The sequence below is a fragment of the Pipistrellus kuhlii genome, unplaced genomic scaffold (genome assembly GCF_014108245.1).
Source record: "Pipistrellus kuhlii isolate mPipKuh1 unplaced genomic scaffold, mPipKuh1.p scaffold_m20_p_35, whole genome shotgun sequence".
NCBI lineage: Eukaryota > Metazoa > Chordata > Mammalia > Chiroptera > Vespertilionidae > Pipistrellus > Pipistrellus kuhlii.
In genome coordinates, this window is record NW_023425535.1 from 5,935,218 (window position 1) to 5,954,330 (window position 19,113).

Genomic DNA, 19,113 nt, shown 5'->3' on the forward strand with positions numbered 1-19,113 from the left:
TATCCTCCAGGAGTTTTGCTGTCTATCTCTCCCTTGATATCCTCCAGGAGTTTTCTTATGCATTTGGCTGCTCCTGTATTGGGTGCATATATGTTTACCACAGTTATTTCTTCTTGTTGGATTGCTCTCTTTAGTATTATGAAGTGGCTTTCCTTATCTCTTGTTATGTCCTTCACTTTGAGATCTAATTCGTCAGATATAAGTGTTGCTACCTCAGCTTTTTTTCATTTCCATTAGCCTGAAAAACCTTTTTCCATCCCTTCACCCTCAGACTGTGTGCATATTTTTTTCTGAGGTGGGTTTCTTATAGACAGCAGATATATGGGTCTTGTTTTCTTATCCAATCTGTTACATTGTCTTTTGTTTGGGGCATTTAATCCATTTACATTTAAAGTTATTATTGATAGGTACTTATTTGTCACCATTTTATTTTTTTTATCCCTGTGTTCCTTCTTCACTTCCTTTTTTTTTTTTTTTTTTTTTTTTTTTTTTTTTTTTTTTTTAACAGCAGACCCTTTAGAATTTCTTGCATTGCTGGTTTGGTGGTAGTAATAAATTCTTTTAGTTCTTTTTGTGTGTATGAAGCTCCTGATTTCACCTTTAATTTTAATTGATAGCCTTGCTGCGTACAGTATTCTTGGATTCAGACCCTTCCTTTGCATGACTTTGTATATTTCATTCCATTCCCTACTGGCATAATAAGTTTCTTTTGAGAAATCAGTTGCTAGTCTGATAGATGTTTCTTTGTATGTAACTTTCTGTATCTCTCTGGCTTCTTTTAAGATTCTTACTTTGTCATTGATGTTTGCCAATTTAATTATAATGTGCCTTGGCATCAGTCTTTTTGGGTTCATTTTGCTTGGGACTCTGTGAGCGTCTTAGATTTGTGTGGATTTTTCTTCCCTATATCAGGGAAGTTTTCTGTCATTATTTCTTCAAACAGGTTTTCTATTCTTTGCTCAGTTTTCTCTCCTTCTGGAACCCCTATTATGCAGATGTGTTTTTTTTTGTTTCGTTTTGTGTTGTCCGAAAGTTCCCTTAGGCTCTCCTGTTTTTTATTTTTTATTTATTTTATTTATTTATTGTCTAAAGTTTTACATATCTCTCCTTTTTTCCCCACTTGACCACCACCCTCCTCCCAGCCATTCTCACCACAGTCAAACCCCCACTGCCTCAGTATCTGTGTCCATTGGTTATGCTAATATACATGCAAACAAGTCCTTTGGTTGCTCTCTTACCCCCCCCCCCCCAACCTCCCCATCCATTTGTCTCTGGATCTATTATTGTTCATCAAATTACATATGAGTGAGATCATGTGATATTTATCTTTCTCTGACTGGCTTATTTAGCTTAGCATAATGCTCTCTAGTTCTATACATGCTGTTGCAAATGGTAAAAGTTCCTTCTTTTTTATAGCATCATAGTATTCCACTGTATAGCTGTACCACAGTTTTTCAATCCACTCATCTTTTGTTGGGAACTTAGGCTGTTTCCAGATATTAGCTATTTTAAATTGTGCTGCTATGAACATAGGGGTGCATATATCCTTTCTGATTGGTGTTTCTGGTTTATTGGGATGTAGTCCTAGGAGTGGGATTACTTGATCAAATGGGAGTTCCATTTTTACCTTTTTGAGGAAACTCCATACTGTTTTGCATAGTGTCTGCACCAGTCTGCATTCCCACCAGCAATGGAAGAGGGTTCCTTTTTCTCCACATCCTCACCAGCACTTGTTTTTTGATTTGATGATGATAGCCATTCTGACAGGTGTGAGATGGTATCTCGTTGTTTTTATTTGCATCTCTCTAATAATTAGTGACGTTGAGCATGTTTTCATGTCTCTCAGTATGCCCTCTTTCAAAAAGTGTCTATTTAAATCCTTTGCCAAATTTTTTTTTTATTGGATCATTTTTATTCCTTTTGTTAAGTTGTATGAGTTCTTTGAAAAATTTGGAGATTAAACCCTCATCTGAAATATCATTGACGAATATGTTCTCCCTTGCAGTGAGATTTCTTGTTTTGTTGATGACATTTTTGCTGTACAAAAGCTTTTTATTTTTACGTAGTCCCATTTGTTTATTTTCTCAGTAGTCTCCATTGCCCTAGGAACGTTGTTGTATATGTCTGTTATTTTGCAGCCTAGGGAGTCTTGTAGGATTTTTATGGTTTCCTGTTTTTGTCCATTAGCCATTTTGAGTTTGTTTTTGTGTATGGTGTAAGTTGATAATCTAGTTTCTTTTTTTTTTTTTTGCATGTATCTGACAAAATTTCTCAGCATCTTTTATTGAAGAGACTCTCTTGACTCCATTGTATACTCTTGCCCTCTTTGTCAAATATTAATTGAGCTTAATGGCTTGGATTGATTTCTCGGTTCCCTGTTTTGTTCTATTGGTCTATATGTATGTTCTTGTGCCAGTACCAAGCAGTTTTGAGAACCATGGCTTGGTAATATAGCTTGATATCTGGTATTGTGATCCTTCCAAGCTTGTTCTCCATTCTCAGGATTGCTGTGGCTATTCAAAGTCTTTTTGTATTTCAGATGAATTTTTGGAGAGTTTGTTCTAGATCTTTAAAATATGTTAGTGATTTTCAAATGTGAAATCAAGATTTATAATTTATCCAAATGGATAAATATTTATTCTATTAATTAATTTGCTTAATTTATACTTTTCTTGAATGAAATATTTCTTTTTTAAAATGTCTTTATTAATTAAGGTATCACATATTGTCCTTATCTCTCCCCCCGCCCCCCCCATTCCCATCCCCCTGTTCTCCATGACCACTGGTTAGGTTCATATGCATGCACACAAGTCTTTTTTTTATTTTTTATTTTATTGATTTTTTTTTACAGAACAGAAGAGAGAGGGATAGAGAGTTAGAAACATCAATGAGAGAGAATCATCGGTCAGCTGCCTCTTGCCCCCCCGCCCCACCCCACTGGGGATGTGCCTGCAACCAAGGTATAAGGGCATGTACCTTGGTTGCGAGCACATCCCCAGTGGGGGGTGTGCAAGAGGCAGCTGAACGATGATCTTTCACTGAGGCCGATGCTCTATCCACTGAGCTAAACTGCTTTCGGCACATGCACACAAGTCTTTTGGTTGATCTCTCTTCCTTACCCCTACCCTCCTCTTCCTTCTCTCTGAGGTCTGATAGTTTGATCAATGCTTCCCTGTCTCCAGGTCTGTTCTTGTTCATCAGTCTATGTTGTTCATCCTTTTCCCTATATTAGTGAGCTCATGTGATACTAGAAATACACTTATAAGAACTGAAATTGAGACAAGTAATAATGATTATGCTGAGAGGCAAATGAATCAGTCCATAGTGAGTTTCTTTCTTGGCCAACAGTTCTTTTGAGTGCCAATTTCTATGTTAAACAGTCAGCAATGATATTTCAGTTCTAAATGGTGGGCAAATGGCGGTAATACAGGTCCGACCCTCTCTGATTTGTTTCTGGGCAACCTGCAGAGGTGCAGATCTGCTGTTATGTCAAGGCATCGTCAGTATCTACCATCTCTGGACTGTTTTTCTTCTGTCTTCATAGCTGGAGCACTCCTGTAAATTCCTCTCTGTTGCAGGAATCCACATGAGTTGTTTTATGAAAATATAGAAACATATTCTCAACCAAAAGTTAATAAAGAAATCTTAAATATAAAATCTATAAATTTGACGTGGGATCCTTTTTCATTTTTTGCCCAAAAACTTACTTTTGGCTTTTTTGACACCATGTGTGTTTTACATGGGTGTCTTGCTCATAGCATTACAAATGAAAGTTAATTTTCTAAAGTATAAATTTTCTAGATGTAATTTACTTACAGGATATCTTTCCTTACATGATTTTCTTCTACCACCCCCCCCCCTTTGATTTAAATATTAGGAGGCTTTTGGAAATTTTATCATGTAGTCTTAATAGCTTTAAATTTTTATTTTTTTTTGCACTAAAATATGACTGCTTTAGGTTCATTACATGTTATGCAATTTTACCATGAGATGTACTACCAAAAAAAATTTTAGTTAACACTTTAGGGACAGCTTTTTTGTCCAGTACAATTGATTTTTCTAGAATATTCGCTTATTTCAATTAGCCAATTTAAATTGGCCTGAAAACTTTACTAGTATTCTACTGTCAAACTCAACACTCTAACAACAATCTTATTTTACCCTGTAAATATTAGTGGAAAGGATTATTTGCCTTCTTGAGTAGGCCCTGAACATTCCTGTTGCTAGGCTGGATTTAGATATCAAAAACCCACTTCCCCATATCATGGGTACAAGATAACTCAAACAAGTCTTGTTGCAGTGAGAGGGCAGCTGCTGTCAGCCAAGTCTATGTCTGTTACCTGGGTCCTGGTTTGAGCTGGGCATGGGAAGCTAAGTAGCCATGGGGGCAGGAGAATGCCACCAGAAGGGGTGAGGGTTCAGGCCCCTGCAAAGTTGGGAGAGTGTGGTTCTGTGCCCCACCTCTGTTGACCCCCAAGTTCTCTCCTGATGGCCCCTCTGAAACTGTGCCTGTCTTAGGTTGTTCCTTTCCTGAGGAATCTTACCTATCTCTGGCTAACCAGCCATCCTCCAGGGCCAAGCAGAGTGATGTGAGGTGAGGTTCTGTCTCCTTAGTATTCTACACCCACAGGGCCTTCACACCCAGCACCTGCCTTGGAATCCCCTTGCATGATGGCAGGGCCCCAGCACTGATCACATATCTTGTAGAACCCAGGTTTCTTTTCCAGGGAGGGCCCAGCTCACCCCACTGGGAAAGAAACAGATCCATGGTTACCCCATCATGAGGCTTCAACCTCGGCATGAACAGAAAGCTCAGGCAACAGCTGAGGGCAAATGGGTTATGAGAATAGGATCCCACTTGGCCAAAAAGGCAAGAAGGGCCATTGTAGAATGCTCAGGTGCCTTCCCAGGGGGCTTTCTGCAGAGTAGAAGGGATTAAATAATTTCATATCCTTTTTAAATTGATGCCAGACATTCAAAGAATTAATTTGTAAGTTTGTTTGGGATAATTGTTCATTTTGCTGTTGCAATTCTAAAATATCTAAAAATGTGTTACCTTTGTCTCAAATCACCAAAAAGATGATTTTTTATTAATACCCAAGGGTGTGAGGTATTATTATAGGTAATGGGATTAACAAAAAGCTGGGAAAAATTATAGTGACATTGTAGAATAATAGCATATAAGAATATTCTTTGCTCTAGGCCATGGCAATTCCACTTCAAACTGGCTGACAATTTCTTTTTATATAGACAAGGTCTTCACCTCTCCCAGGAGTAAGTAGTGATAGTCCCTTTCTTTGGTGTCCACACAAGCCAAAAACCTCTCTTTAATTTTTCACACAAAGGAACAGTGGCTTGATTTTGTGTCATATAAGAGAGAAGCTTGGTGGAGACCCCTGTATAATTATGCTTTCTTGCCCCACCCATAGTCCTCTGTCTAACCTGGATGACCAAGGTGTTTGGTATTATTGGTGATGACTACATTAGGCAAGGGATCAGCCCATGTAAGGGCTCTGACCCATGAAGGGTCAGAAACACAAGTCCAAAATACTTCTCCATTAGACTCAGGTAATATTACCAAACAGCTGATGACTGCTAGCATTGCAAGAAAGATGTTCTCAGGCATTCCTGGGGTTCTGGTTACCTCACAATTTAATTTTAATTAAAAAATTTATTATTATTTTCATGTGTCCTTATTCTCCTATTACCTCACCATCCCCCATTAATGACCACCCCCCTATTGTCTGTGTAGATTGATTAAGCTCATTACATGTACTAAAGTCTCTTGGTTGATCTCTCCAAGTTTCTCCCACCTACCCCCTCTATCCCTGAGGTTTGAGGTTCTGATCCACATTTCTCAGTCTCTGGGTCTGTTCTTGTTCATCACTCCATGCCATTCATTATATTCCACAAATGAGTGAGATCATGTGATGTTTATCTTTCTTTGCCTGTCTTATTTCACTTAGCATAATGCTCTCCATCTCCATCCATGTCATTGCAATTGGTAGTAACTCCTTTTTTTTTTTTATCACAGCATAGTATTAAATTGTGTAGATATACCACAGTTTTTTTATCCACTCATGTGCTGATTGGCATTTGGGCTGTTTCCAAATCTTAGCTATGGTGAACTGTGCTGCTATGAACATAGGGATGCATATATCCTTTCTGATTCATGTTTCTAGTTTCTTGGGATATATTCCTAGGAGTGGGATCACTGGGTCAAATGGGAATTCCATTGTTAATTTTTGAAAAACTCCATACTGTTCTCCTCAGTGGCTGCACCAGTCTGCATTCCCACCAGCAGTGCGAAAGAGTTCCCTTTTCTCCGCAACTTCACCATCACTTGTTTGCTGATTTGTTGATTATAGCCATTCTGACAGGTGTCAAATGGCACTGCATTGTTGTTTTGATTTGCATCTCTCTGATGATTAGTGACTTTGAGCAGATTTTCATGTCTCTTGGCCATTCTTCTGTCTTCTTTCAAAAAGTATCTATTTAGATCAGTTGCCCATTTTTTATTGGGTTGTTTATCTTCTTTTTTGATAAGTTGTATGAGTTCTCTGTAAATGTTGGAGATTAAACTCTTATTGTTGATATCATTGGCAAATATGTTCTCCCATGCAGTGGACTTTCTTGTTGTTTTATTGATTGTTTCCTTTGTTGTGCAAAAGCTTTTTATTTTGATGTAGTCCCATTTGTTTATTTTCTCTTTAGCTTCCATTGCCCTAGGAGCAGTAGCAGTGAAATTCTTTTGGCATATGTCTGAGATTTTGATGTGCATTTCTCTAGTATTTTTATGGGTTTTCAGTCTTATGTTTAAGGCCTTTATCCATTTTCAGTTTATTTTTGTGTATGGTGAAAGAATGGTGATCTAGTTTAATTCTTTTCGCATGTATCAGTCCAATTTTCCCAACACCATTTATTGCAGAGACTGTCTTGACCCCATTGTATTGTATGTTCGTGCCTCCTTAGTCAAATATTAATTGGGCATAGTGGTTTGAGTTGACTTCTGGGTTCTCTATTCTATTGCATTGGTCCATGTGTCTGTTCTTGTGCCAGTACAAAGCTGTTTTAAGAACAGTGACTATGTAATTCGGCTTAAAATCTGGTATTGAAATCCGACCTACTTTGTTCTTCTTTCTCAGGATTGCTGCAGCTATTCCAGATGAATTTTTGGAGAGTTCTTTCTAGGTCTGTGAAATATGTCATTGCCATTTTAATGGGAAGTGCATTGAATTTATAGATTGCTTTGGGTAGTATGGACATTTTGATGATGTTGATTCTACCAACCCATGAACATGTTATGTTCTTCCAACTTATGTCTTCTTCTATCTCTTTTTTTCAGTGTCATATAGTTTTCCACATATAGGTTCTTTACTTCCTTAGTTAAGTTTATTCCTAGGTATCTCATTTTTTTTGGTGTGATGGTAAATGGGATTGCTTTTATAGTCTCTCTTTCTGTAAGTTCACTGTTGGTGTATAGAAATGCCATAAATTTCTTGGCATTAATTTTGTATCCTGCTACAACTTCAAATTCATTTATTAAGTAAAATAATTTTTTGATGGAGACTTTAGGGTTTTCTATGTACAGTACCATGTCATCTGTGAATAAGGACAGTTTTATTTCTTTTTAAATTTTGGATGCCTTTTATTTCTTCTTCTTCTGTCTGATCTCAATGTTTAGTACTTCCAGCACTACGTTGAATAGGAGTTGTGAGAGGAGTTGTATTCCCTGTCTTATTCTTGTTCTTAGGGGAAATGGTTTTAGTTTTTGCCCATTCAGAATGATGTTGGTTGTAGGTTTGTCATATATGGCTTTTATTATGTTGAGTTATGATCCTTCTATTCCCACCTTGCTGAGAGTTTTTATCAAGAAAGGGTGTTGGATTTTGTCAAATGCTTTTTCTGCATCAATTGATATGACTATATAATTTTTACCTATCAATTTGTTTATGTGATGTATCACATTTATTGATTTTCGAATATTGTACCATTCTTGTATCTCTGGGATAAATCTTACTTGGTCATGGTGTATGATCTTTCTGATGTACTGCTGGATCTGATTTGCTAGAGTTTTGTTGAGTATTTTGGTATCTATGTTCATGAGGGATATTGGCCTGTAATTCCCTTTCATTGTGTTGTCTTTATCTGATTTTGGTATTAGGGTGATGGTGGCTTCATAGATGGAGCTTGGGAGTGTTCCTTCCTCTTGAATTTTTTTTTTTTAATAGTTTGAGGAGGATATGTTTTAGTTCTTCCTTGAATGTTTGGTAAAACTCCCCTGTGAAGCCATCTGGATCCGGGCTTTTGTTTGTTGGAAGCTTTTTTATGACTCCTTCAATTACTTCCATAGTTTTTAGCCTTTTGAGATTTTTAGACTCTTCCTGAGTAAGTTTTGGAAGGTTGTATTTTTCTAGGAATGTGTTCATTTCTTCAAAGTTGTCTAGTTTGTTAGAATAGAGTTGTTCATAGTATTTTTTTTTTTAACAATCTTTTGTATTTCAGTTGGGGTCTGTTGTTATTTCATCTCTTTCATTTCTGATTTTGTTTATTTGAGTCCTCTCTCTTTGCTTTTCTGTGAGCCTGACTAGAGGTTCATCAATCTTGTTTATCCTTTCAAAGAAGCAGCTCTTGGCTTTGTTGATCTTTTGTATTATTTTTGTGTACTCTATGTCATTCATTTCTGCTCTGATCTATATTATTTCCTTCCTTCTGTTTTTCTTGTTGCTGTCTTCCGAATTCTTTGAGTTGTTGAGTTAGATGATTTATTACCATTTTTAAAATTTATTTATTTATTTATTTATTTATTTATTTATTTATTTATTTATTTATTTTAGTTAGGCCTGTAGAACTATAAACTTCCATCTCAGGACTGCTTTCATTGTGTCCATAGTATTTGCAATGTTGTCATTAGTCTGCTGGGTGTTTTCAATTTCTTCTTTGATCTCATTCATAACCCAATCATTGTTTAGTAGCATGCTATTCAGCTTCCAAGTGTTTGGATTTTTTGGATTTTTATTTTAGTTTATTTGTAATATTATGCCATTGTGATCTGAGAAAATGCTTGATATTCTTTTAAAATTTTAAATTTGGGGAGACTTTGCTTGTGACCCAATATGTGGTCTATTTTTGAAAATGTCCCATGTGTACTTGAGAAGAACATATATTCTGTGGCTTTGGGGTGAAATGCTCTGGAGATGTCAATTAGGTCTATCTGATCCAGTGTGTCATTTAGAATTGCAGTTTATTTGCTGATTTTTTGTCTAGAGGATTTATCCAGTGATGTCAGTGGTGTATTAAAGTCTCCTACTATGATTGTATTATTGTCGATCTCTCCCTTGATATCTTCCATGGGATTTTTTTTTTTTTTAAGTATTTGGGTGCTCCTGCATTTGATATATATATTTTTAATTTTTTAATTTTTAATAAATCTTTATTGTTCATATTATTACAAATGTTCCTCATTTCCCCCCCCCCTCCATTGCTCCCCTCCACCAGGTTCCACCCCACCCTCTGCACTCTCCCCACCCCCCCATTGTCCTCATCCATAGGTGCACAGTTTATGTTCAGTCTCTTTCCACATCCCCCTCTCCTTTTCCCCAAGAATCGTCAGTTCACTCCCCTTCCATACCTCTGATTCTATTATATTCAACAGTTAATACTGTTCATCAGATTTTTTAATTCCCTTGGTTTTTAGATTTACTTGTTGAGAGGTACGTATTTGTTGTTCATAATTTTTATCTTTATTTTCTTCCTTTTTCCTAAAGAACCCCCTTTAGCAATTCATATAATTCTGGTTTGGTGGTGATGATCTCCTTTAGTTTTTTTTTATTTTTTATTTATTTATTTATTTTTTTTATATTAGTGAAGCTCTTTATCTGGCCTTCGATTCTGAGTGATAGCTTTGCTGGGTAGATTATCTTTGGCTGTAGGTTCTTGCTATTCATCACTTTGAATATTTCTTGCCATTCCCGGTTGGCTTGCATGGTTTCTGTTGAGAAATCAGCTGACAATCATATGGGTGCTCCTTTATAATAACTACCTGCTTTTAATATTCTCTCTTTGTCTTTTGCTCTTGGAATTTTAATTATGATTTGTCTTGGTGTGGTCCTCTTTGAATTCTTTTTGTTTGGGGTTCTGTGGACTTCCTGGACTTGTAAGTCTAATTCTTTCACCAGGTGGGGGAAATTTTCTGTCACTATTTCTTTCAGTATGTTTTCAGTATTTTGCTCTCTCTCTTCTTCTGGGACCCCACAATTCTGATGTTGGTTCCCTTGAAGTTGTCCCAGAGGTTTCTTACATTATCTTCAATTTTCTGGATTCTCTTCTCTTCTTGCTTCTGCGGAGGAGTGTCTTCTGGCTCTTTATGTTGCAAATCTTTGACTTGATTCTTGCGATCTTCCATTCTGTTTTTAGGACTTTGTATAATATTTTTTATTTCAGACAATGCATTCTTTATTTCTAGTTGATCCCTTATTATTTCTAGTTGATCCATTTTCATATACTCATAGGTCTCATTTATTTTATTGGCCTTTTCTAGGAAATTCTTGAAAAACCTTATTAGCCTGGTTTTGAACTCTATATCCAGTTGCTTTTTGTACTCCATTTTCCCCCCCCGTTTTTGATCTGTTTTCTTGCTTCAGCATTTTCGCAGCTTCCCTGAGTTGTTAGTCTTAAAAGTCTCTGTGTTCAGCTTGGATGGGGTGGAGTTTCAGGGTGGAGCCTACAGCCTTGGCTTCCTTCAGCCATGTCAGCCATGCCCTTTGAGGCTCCTGAGTCTCAGTGTTCCTCAGTGTCCTTCAGTACTTGCTGCAAGCACCTCTGAGAGAAAGGTGCTCCCGAGTTTTGCCTGCTACCAAACAGTCTAGGCTCTCCCCTAATGAGCCCGGAACTGGTGTTCAGTTCAGTTGGAAATGGGGTTCAGAGCAGTCTGGAGCTTTTGTCTCCTTCCCGCTAGGGCAATCCAGCGGCTCAGTCAACCATCCTTTCTCTGCGGCAGCACCTCTAGGACTGCCTTTTCGCCACTCCACTGAGTTTCTGCCTTACAGCCCAGGCTCCCTCTATATGAGCCTGGGTCCCCAGGGTCTGGCCTAGAACTGGGGTTCAGTGCATTCAGAACGGGCTCAGCACAGTCCAGAGCTTTTGTCTCATTTCCACTAGGGCACTCTAGCAGCAGAGTCAACAATCCGTCTTCTACACGTAATGTGCTCGCCTCTGGGACTGCCTTTTGCTGCTCCCCTGAGGTTCCGCCTTACAGCCCAGACTCCCTCCTTATGTGTCTGGGTCCTCAGGTTCTTACCCAGAACTGGGGTTCAGTGCTTTCAGCACTGGGGGTCAGCACAGCCCAGAGCTTTTATCTCCTTCCTGCTAGGAAATGCCAGCCAGGCACTCAGCCTCCCCCTCCTCTCCGGCTCCATCCTCTCTGAGTGCGCAACATGTCTCCATACCTTAGGCTTTTACAGCTCCTCTGATTTTCCTTCTGGTTTTCTCTTTCCTTCTAGTTGTAGAATTTCCAGTAAGTTGTCTTTCCTATAGTTCTGGGTAATGTCCATTTTGTATTTTAATTGTATTTTATTGAAATTTTTGTGTGAGGCCGCAGTTAGGTGTTAACCTATGCCACCATCTTGGTTCTTCTCGGTGCATATATTTTTAACAGAGTTATATATTCTTGTTGAATTGCTCCCTTTGGTATTATGTAGTGGCCTTTCTTATCTCTTATTATGGCCTTTACTTTGAGGTCTATTTTATCAGCTATAAATATTGCAACCCCAGCTTTTTTCTCATTTCCATTTGCCTGAAAAATGTTTTTCCATCCCTTCATTCTCAGTCTGTGTGAATTCTGTGCTCTGAGGTGTGTCTCTTGTAGACAGCAAATATATGGGTCATGTTTTCTTATCCATTCAGCTACCCTATGTCTTTTGATTGGTGCATTTAGTCTATTTATGTTTAATGTTATTATTGATAAGTACATGTTTTTTGTCATATTTTTCCTTAGTGTTTGTGTTTCTTCTCGCCTTTTTATTTCTTCTTTTTACAGCAGTCCCTTTAGCATTTCTTGCATTGCTGGCTTGTTAGTGATAAACTCTCTTAGCCTTTTTTTTGTCTGTGAAGCTCCTGATTCCACCTTCACTTTTGAATGATAGCCTTGTTTGGTATAGTATTCTTGGATTCAGTCCCTTGCTTTGCATCATATTCTATATTTCATTCCATTTGTTTCTGTCCTGCTGTGTTTCTGTTGAGAAATCAGTTGATATTCTAATTAGATTTTCCTTGTAACTTTCTGTCCCTCTCTGGCAGCCTTTAAGATTCTTACTTTGTCGTTGGTGTTTGTCAATTTAATTATGATATGTCTTGGTGTTGTTCTTTTGGGGTTCAACTTGTTTGGGATTCTATGTACTTCTTGGACCTGGATTTTTTTTTCTTGCCAATATCAGGGAAGTTTTCTGTCATTATTTATTCAAACAGGGTTTCTATTTCTTGCTTCTCTTCCTCTCCTTCTGTTATCCCTATTAAGCGAATGTTGTTTTGTTTTGTGTTATTCCAAAGCTCCCTTAAGCTATCCTCTTGCTTTTTAAATCTTCTTTCCAGCTGTTGCTGTGCTTGTTTGTTTTTCCTACTTTATCTTATAATTTGCCGATGCAGTCCTCAGCTTCTTCTAGTGTACTATTTAAGCCTTCCATTATGTTCTTTATTGCAGCTATGTCATTCTTCATCTCCTCTTGTTTCTTTTTCATGTTGGTGACATTCTCATTCAGCTCCTTATAATTCTCATTGAGTTTTGTGTATTTGTCATCCATTCGTTTAAACATCCTTATAACCATAACTCTGAATTCTTTCTCTGATATGCTGCTAGCCTCAATTTCACTTAACACCCTTTCTGGTGATTCCTCTTTTTATTTCTTTGGGGGATTGCTTTCCTGTCTTCCCATGTTTTCCTGTAATGTTTTGGTTGTATATCCATTTGTTTTGCTACCCAGGTTCTTTTGGCGATGGTGTTACTGGTGTTATCTCTCAATTCTCCTGGGCTTGGTAATCTAGTGTAGCTCCCTACTTGAGCTATTTGGGTTCTCTTGATGTGGGCATCTGAGCTTGAGAGGCACAACTGCAGTGTCTAGAAGTCAGCAGCTATGTAGGGGAGTGTCCCAATTTTTGCTGTCTTGCACACTTAGATGAAATCATGAGTGCCCAGTGGGGACTCACAGTTGCTCCTAGGAACCGTCTGTTGGGAGAGCTCACAGTAGCTCCCACTAGAGTCCTGATGGGCTCAGGGTGCCTGCCTGTTTGAAATTCACATCTGTGGAGGTGTCTTTGCAGATGCAGATCTCTGATGCATCTGAGGGGTCCTGGCACCGAGGTCGAGCAGCTAGGATGAATGTGAGTAGGTATTCAGGAAAAGGGGTTTCAGAATTTCTACTGTGGGGCAGCGTGTCCTTGTCTGTACAGATTCACACCCAGCAGAGGCTCAAAGCAGCTCCCCAGAGGAACCTGTGGATATATGGTCTCAGGCTGCCCGCCCTTTAGAAATGTGAATGTCAGTGGTGGTGAGTTTGTTGGCACAGAGCTCTGACACTCTTTCAGGGGCCCCAGCACTGAAGTTATCCTGCTGCAGTGTCTGTGCAGGTGTCTAGGATGAGTGAATTTAGAATTTCTACTGCCAGGAGCAGTGTGTCCCTGTTTGTCCAAGATCACAACCAGCCAGGACTCACAGTAGTTTCCACAAGTGCCCTGTAGATGGCTCAGAGTGCCTGTCCTTTGGAAGTGTGTGCACAGACTGGTGGTGCATTTGCCTGTGTAGAGCTCTGACTCACTTTGAGCGGCCCTGGCACTGAAGTTAAACAGCTAGGGTGTATGTGGGAAGTTATTCAGGAGAAAGGAGTTCAGAGTTTCTGCTGTGGGGAAGTGCGTCCTTGTCTGTACAGAATCACAACCAGCATGGGCTCAAAGCAGCTCACCAGAGGACCCTGTGGATATATGGGCTCAGGGTGCCTTCCCTTATCTGTGGCCATGAGTTTGCTGGCGCAGAGCTCCGACACACTCTGAGGGGCCCTGGCACTGAAGTTGCACAGCTGGAGTGTCTGTGGGCAGTTATTTAGGAAGAGGAAATTCAGAATTTCTACTGCAGTGCTGTGCCCCCTTGTCTGTGCAGAATCACACCCTTGGGGGCTCTCAGTGTCTCCCAAGTTCTGTCTAAGTAGTGGAGTCCCTGGCTCCCTATGGGCTGGAAAAGCAGTGAATCCTGAGTTCTGGCACTGGGGTGGGGGGAGTTGTACTTATTGCTGCCAGGTAGTACACCTTTGGAGGTGGAGGTCCCAGGATAAGTGGGTCTGCAGCTGGGGTAGCAGGATTTTGGCTGAAGTAGCTGCTGGGTCCTGGGGCAGTTCCAAGGCCTATCTGGTTGGTGGTGTTGATGAGTTCAGAAATATGCAGCAGGGTGCCTGGAGTCTTGGTGTCCCTGAGTCTGCAGCTATGGTGGTAGGTCTTCTACCAGAGCTGCTGTAGTGTCCTGTTTTGCTTCTGAAAGTGGACTTGGTCATGGCAAGGCTAGGATTCTGGTCTCAAGCAATTCTGTTCTTCAAGATGACATGATCTCTGTGCCGCTGATGTTGTTCATGGAGTGTTTTCTCTCTTGTTTTTTTTGTTTTTATAGAAGCTTCTTTACTTGGATATTTTTTCCTATCTTGTCTTCCAGCTTCCTAATGCAGTTATTTGCTTTTTCTAGTCTACTCTTGATGCTTAATATTGAGTTCTTTACATTAGTGATGTCATTTTTCATTTCTTCTTGGTTCTTCTTCATTTCCTCTTGTTTTTTACTCATATTGTTGAATTTGTCTTTCATTCTTTTCAGCCATCTTATGACCATTTCTCTGAATTCTTTCTCTGATAGGTTGCTCGCCTCCATTTCGTTTACATCCTTTTCTGGTGATACCTGCTTTTCTTTCATATGCGGGTTATCTCTTTGCCTCCCCATGGTCTCTCTTCTCGGGTGCCTGATTATGTAGTTCTCTCTCCTCTATTGATTTAAAGACACAAAATACAACACAACCAGTTACAACACACAAGGCACTGAGCAGAAATGTATTTTTTTGTTGTTGTTGAGAAGGGAAACCACTGTTTTTTCTTGCCTTTAATACAATTTTTTTTATTGTTTAAAGTATTACATACAGTATTACATATGTCTCATTCCATCCCCTCATTGACTTTCTTTGCCACCCCAACCCCAAGCACATGCGTTCACCCCCTAGTGTATGTGTCTATTGGTTATGCTTATATGCATGCAAACAAGTCCTTTGGCTGATCTCTTACACCCCCGTCCCACCTTTCCACTTAAGTTTGACAAAAATTTCTAAAAATTTCTTTATTGTGTCCTCTTCCCAACATTAATTCCTCAACCCCCACCTCCACTAATGTTGCATCCCCCCGGTGTTCATGTCCATTAGTTAGGCTTATATTCATACATATACCGTATTTTTTGGACCATAAGACGCACTTTTTTCCCCCCAGAAGTGGGGGGAAAAAGTCCCTGCGTCTTATGGTCCAAATATAGCCTACACATATACTTAAAAAAAAAAGTTTTTTTACTTGCCCAGCTCTGTGTGGTCGCTGTGTGCTTGCCCGGCTCTAAAATGGTTCTAAATGCTGCTGTTTACTTTACAGGGTTGATTACATGTGTTTATGACTGTGATGTTGGGTTTTAATGCACATAAAATATTTTAGGACACTATTTGTTTTAGAATCTTTTTTTCTTCATTTCCCTTCTCTAAAAACTTGTGCGTCTTATGGTCCGGAGCGTCTTATGGTCCGAAAAATACGGTAAGTCCTTTGGTTGATCTCCTTTCGCCCACCCTCCCCTAGCTTCCCTCTGAGGTCTGGCAGTCTGATGCTTCTTTGCATCTAGATCTGTCCCTGCTCATCAGTTTGTTGTTCATTATATTCCACAAATGAGAGAGATAATGTGGTATTTTTCTTTTTCTGACTGGCTTATTTCACTTAGCATGATGCTCTCCAGTTCCATCCATGCTTTTGCAAATGATAAGAACTCCTTTTTTGCTGCAGAGTAGTATTCCATTGTGGACCACAGTTTCTAAATCCACTCATCCTCTGATGGGCACTAAGGCTGTTTCCAAATCTTAGCTATGGTGAACTGTGCTGCTATGAACATAGGGGTGCATATATCCTTTCTGATTGGTGTTTCTAGTTTCTTGGGATATATTCCTAGGAGTGGGATCACTGGGTCAAATGGGAGTTCCATTTTTAATTTTTAAAAGAAACTCCATACTGTTTCCCACAGTGGCTGCACCAGTCTGCATTTCCACCAGCAGTGCAAAAGAGTTCCTTTTTCTTCGTATCCTCGCCAGTGCTTGTTGTTTGTTGATGATAGCCATTCTCATGGGTTTTAAATGATTCAGAATTGTTGTTTTGATTTGCATCTCTCCAATAATTAGTGACTGAGCATGTTTTCATGTCTCTTAGTCTTCATTCTGTCCTCCTTCGAAAAGTGTCTATTTAGGTCCATTGCCCATTTCTTAATTGGATTGTTTATATCTTCTTTTTGTTAAGTTGTATGAGTTCCCTGTAAATGTTGGAGATTAAATCTTTACCGTTGATATCATTGGCAAATATGTTCTCCTATGAAGTGACCTCTCTTGTTGTTTTGTTGATGGTTTCTTTTGCTGTGTAAAAGCTTTTTATTTTTATGTAGTCCCATTTGTTTATTTTCTTTTTAGTTTTCATTGCCCTAGGAGAGGTATCAGTGAAGAAATTGCTTAGGCATATGTCCGAGATTTGTCTGCCTGTGGATTCTTCTTCTTCTTCTTCTTCTTCTTCTTCTTCTTCTTCTTCTTATTATTATTATTATTATTTGGTTTCCCTTCTTATGTTTAAGTCCTTTATCCGTTTTCAGTTTATTTTTGTGTATGGTGTAAGTTGGTGGTCTATTTTCATTTTTTTTCATGTATCTTTCCAATTTTGCCAACACCATTTATTGAAGAGACTGTCTTGACTCCATTGTATGGTCATACCTTATTTGTCAAATATTAATTAAGCATAGTGGTTTGGGTCAGTATCTGGGTTCTCTATTTTATTCCATTTGTCTATATGCTGTTCTTGTGCCAGTACCAGGCTGTTTTGTGAAGAGTGGCTTTGTAATACAGCTTGAAATCTGGTATTGAGATACCACCTACTTTATTCTTCTTTCTCAGGATTGCTGTGGCTATTTGGGGTCTTTTTTTATTCCAGATGAATTTTTGGAAATTTCTTTCTAGGTCTGTGAAATATGCCATTTGTATTTTAACGAGGATTGCATTGAATCTGTAGATTGCTTTGGGTAGTATAATCATTTTGATTATTAATATATTGATTCTACCAGTCCATGAACACGATATGTTCTTCTATCTCTTTTTCAGTGTCCAGTAGTTTTTTGCATATAGATCTTTTAGCTCCTTAGTTTTGTTTATTCCTAGGTATCTTAGTTTTTTTGTTGTGATGGTAAATGGGATTGCTTTTTTGGTCTCTCTTTCTGTAATTTCACTATTGTTGTAAAGAAATACCATGGATTTCTTGGCATTAATTTTGTATCCTGCTACAATGCCAAATTCATTTACTAAATCTAATAATTTTTTGATGTAGTCTTTAGGGTTTTCATTTATGGCTTTTACCTGTGTTTCCCCCCAAATAAGACATCTTCCAAAAATAAGACCTAGCACATGGAAGATAAGACATCCCCTGAAAATAAGACCTAGCGCAACTTTGGGAGAAAAAATTAATATAAGACACTGTCTTATTTTCAGGGAAACAGGGTATTATGTTGAGGTATGATCCTTCTATTCTCACCTCGCTTAGTGTTTTGATCAAGAAGCGGTGTTGGATTTTGTCAAATGCTTTTTCTCATCAATTGATATGATTATGTGATTTTAAAAATATATATTTTATTGATTTTTTACAGAGAGGAAGAGAGAGGGATAGAGAGTTAGAAACATTGATGAGAGAGAATCATCAATCAGCTGCCTCTTGCACATCCCCTACTGGGGATGTGCCTGCAACCAAGGTACATGCCCTTGACCGGAATTGAACCTGGGACCTTTCAGTCCGCAGGCCAATGCTCTATCCACTGAGCCAATCTGGTTTCAGCTGATTATATGATTTTTATCTTTCAATTTAATTATGTGCTGTATCACATTTATTGATTTGTGGACATTTTACAATCCTTGCATCCTTGGGATAAATCCCATCTGGTCATGGTGTATGATCTTTCTGATGTACTGCTGGATCTGATTTGCTAAAATTTGGTTGAGTATTTTGGTATCTACAATATGTTCATGAGAGATATTGGCCTGTAATTCTCTTTCATTGTATTGCCTTTATCTGGTTTTGGTATAAGGGTGATGGTGGCTTCATAGAAGGAGCTTGGGAGTGTTCCTTCCTCTTGAAATTTTTTTGAATAGTCTGAGGAGGATATGTTTTAATTCTTCCTTGAATGTTTGGTAAAACTCCCCTGTGAAGCAGTCTGGACCCAGGCTTTTATTTGCTGAGAGCTTTTATTTGCTATGACTCTTTCAATTTCTTTCATATTTAATTGGCCTGTTGAGATTTTTAGAATCTTCTCAATAGAGTTTCGGAAGATTGTATTTTTTTTCTAGAAATATGTCCATTTCCTCTAGGATGTTTAGTTTGTTGGAGTAGAGTTGCTCATAGTATTTTTATTTAAATCTTAAAAAAATATTTTATTGATTTTTTACAGAGAAGAAGGGCGAGTGATAGAGAGCTAGAAACATCAATGAGAGGGAAATATTGATCAGCTGCCTCTTGCACACCCCTTACTGGGGATGTGCCCACAGCCAAGGTACATGCCCTTGCCCGGAATCGAACCTGGGATCTTTAGGTCCACAGGCCGATGCTCTATCCACTGAGCCAAACCGGTTTCGGCAGCTCATAGTATTTTTTTTTTTTAAACAATCTGTGGGGTCTGTTGTTATTTTGCTTCTTACATTTCTGATTTTGTTTATTTGAGTCCTCTCTCTTTGCTTCTTGGTGAGCCTGGCTAGAGGTTTATCAATCTTGTTTATCCTTTCAAAGAACCAGCTCTTGGCTTTGTTGATGTTTTGTAATGTTATTTTG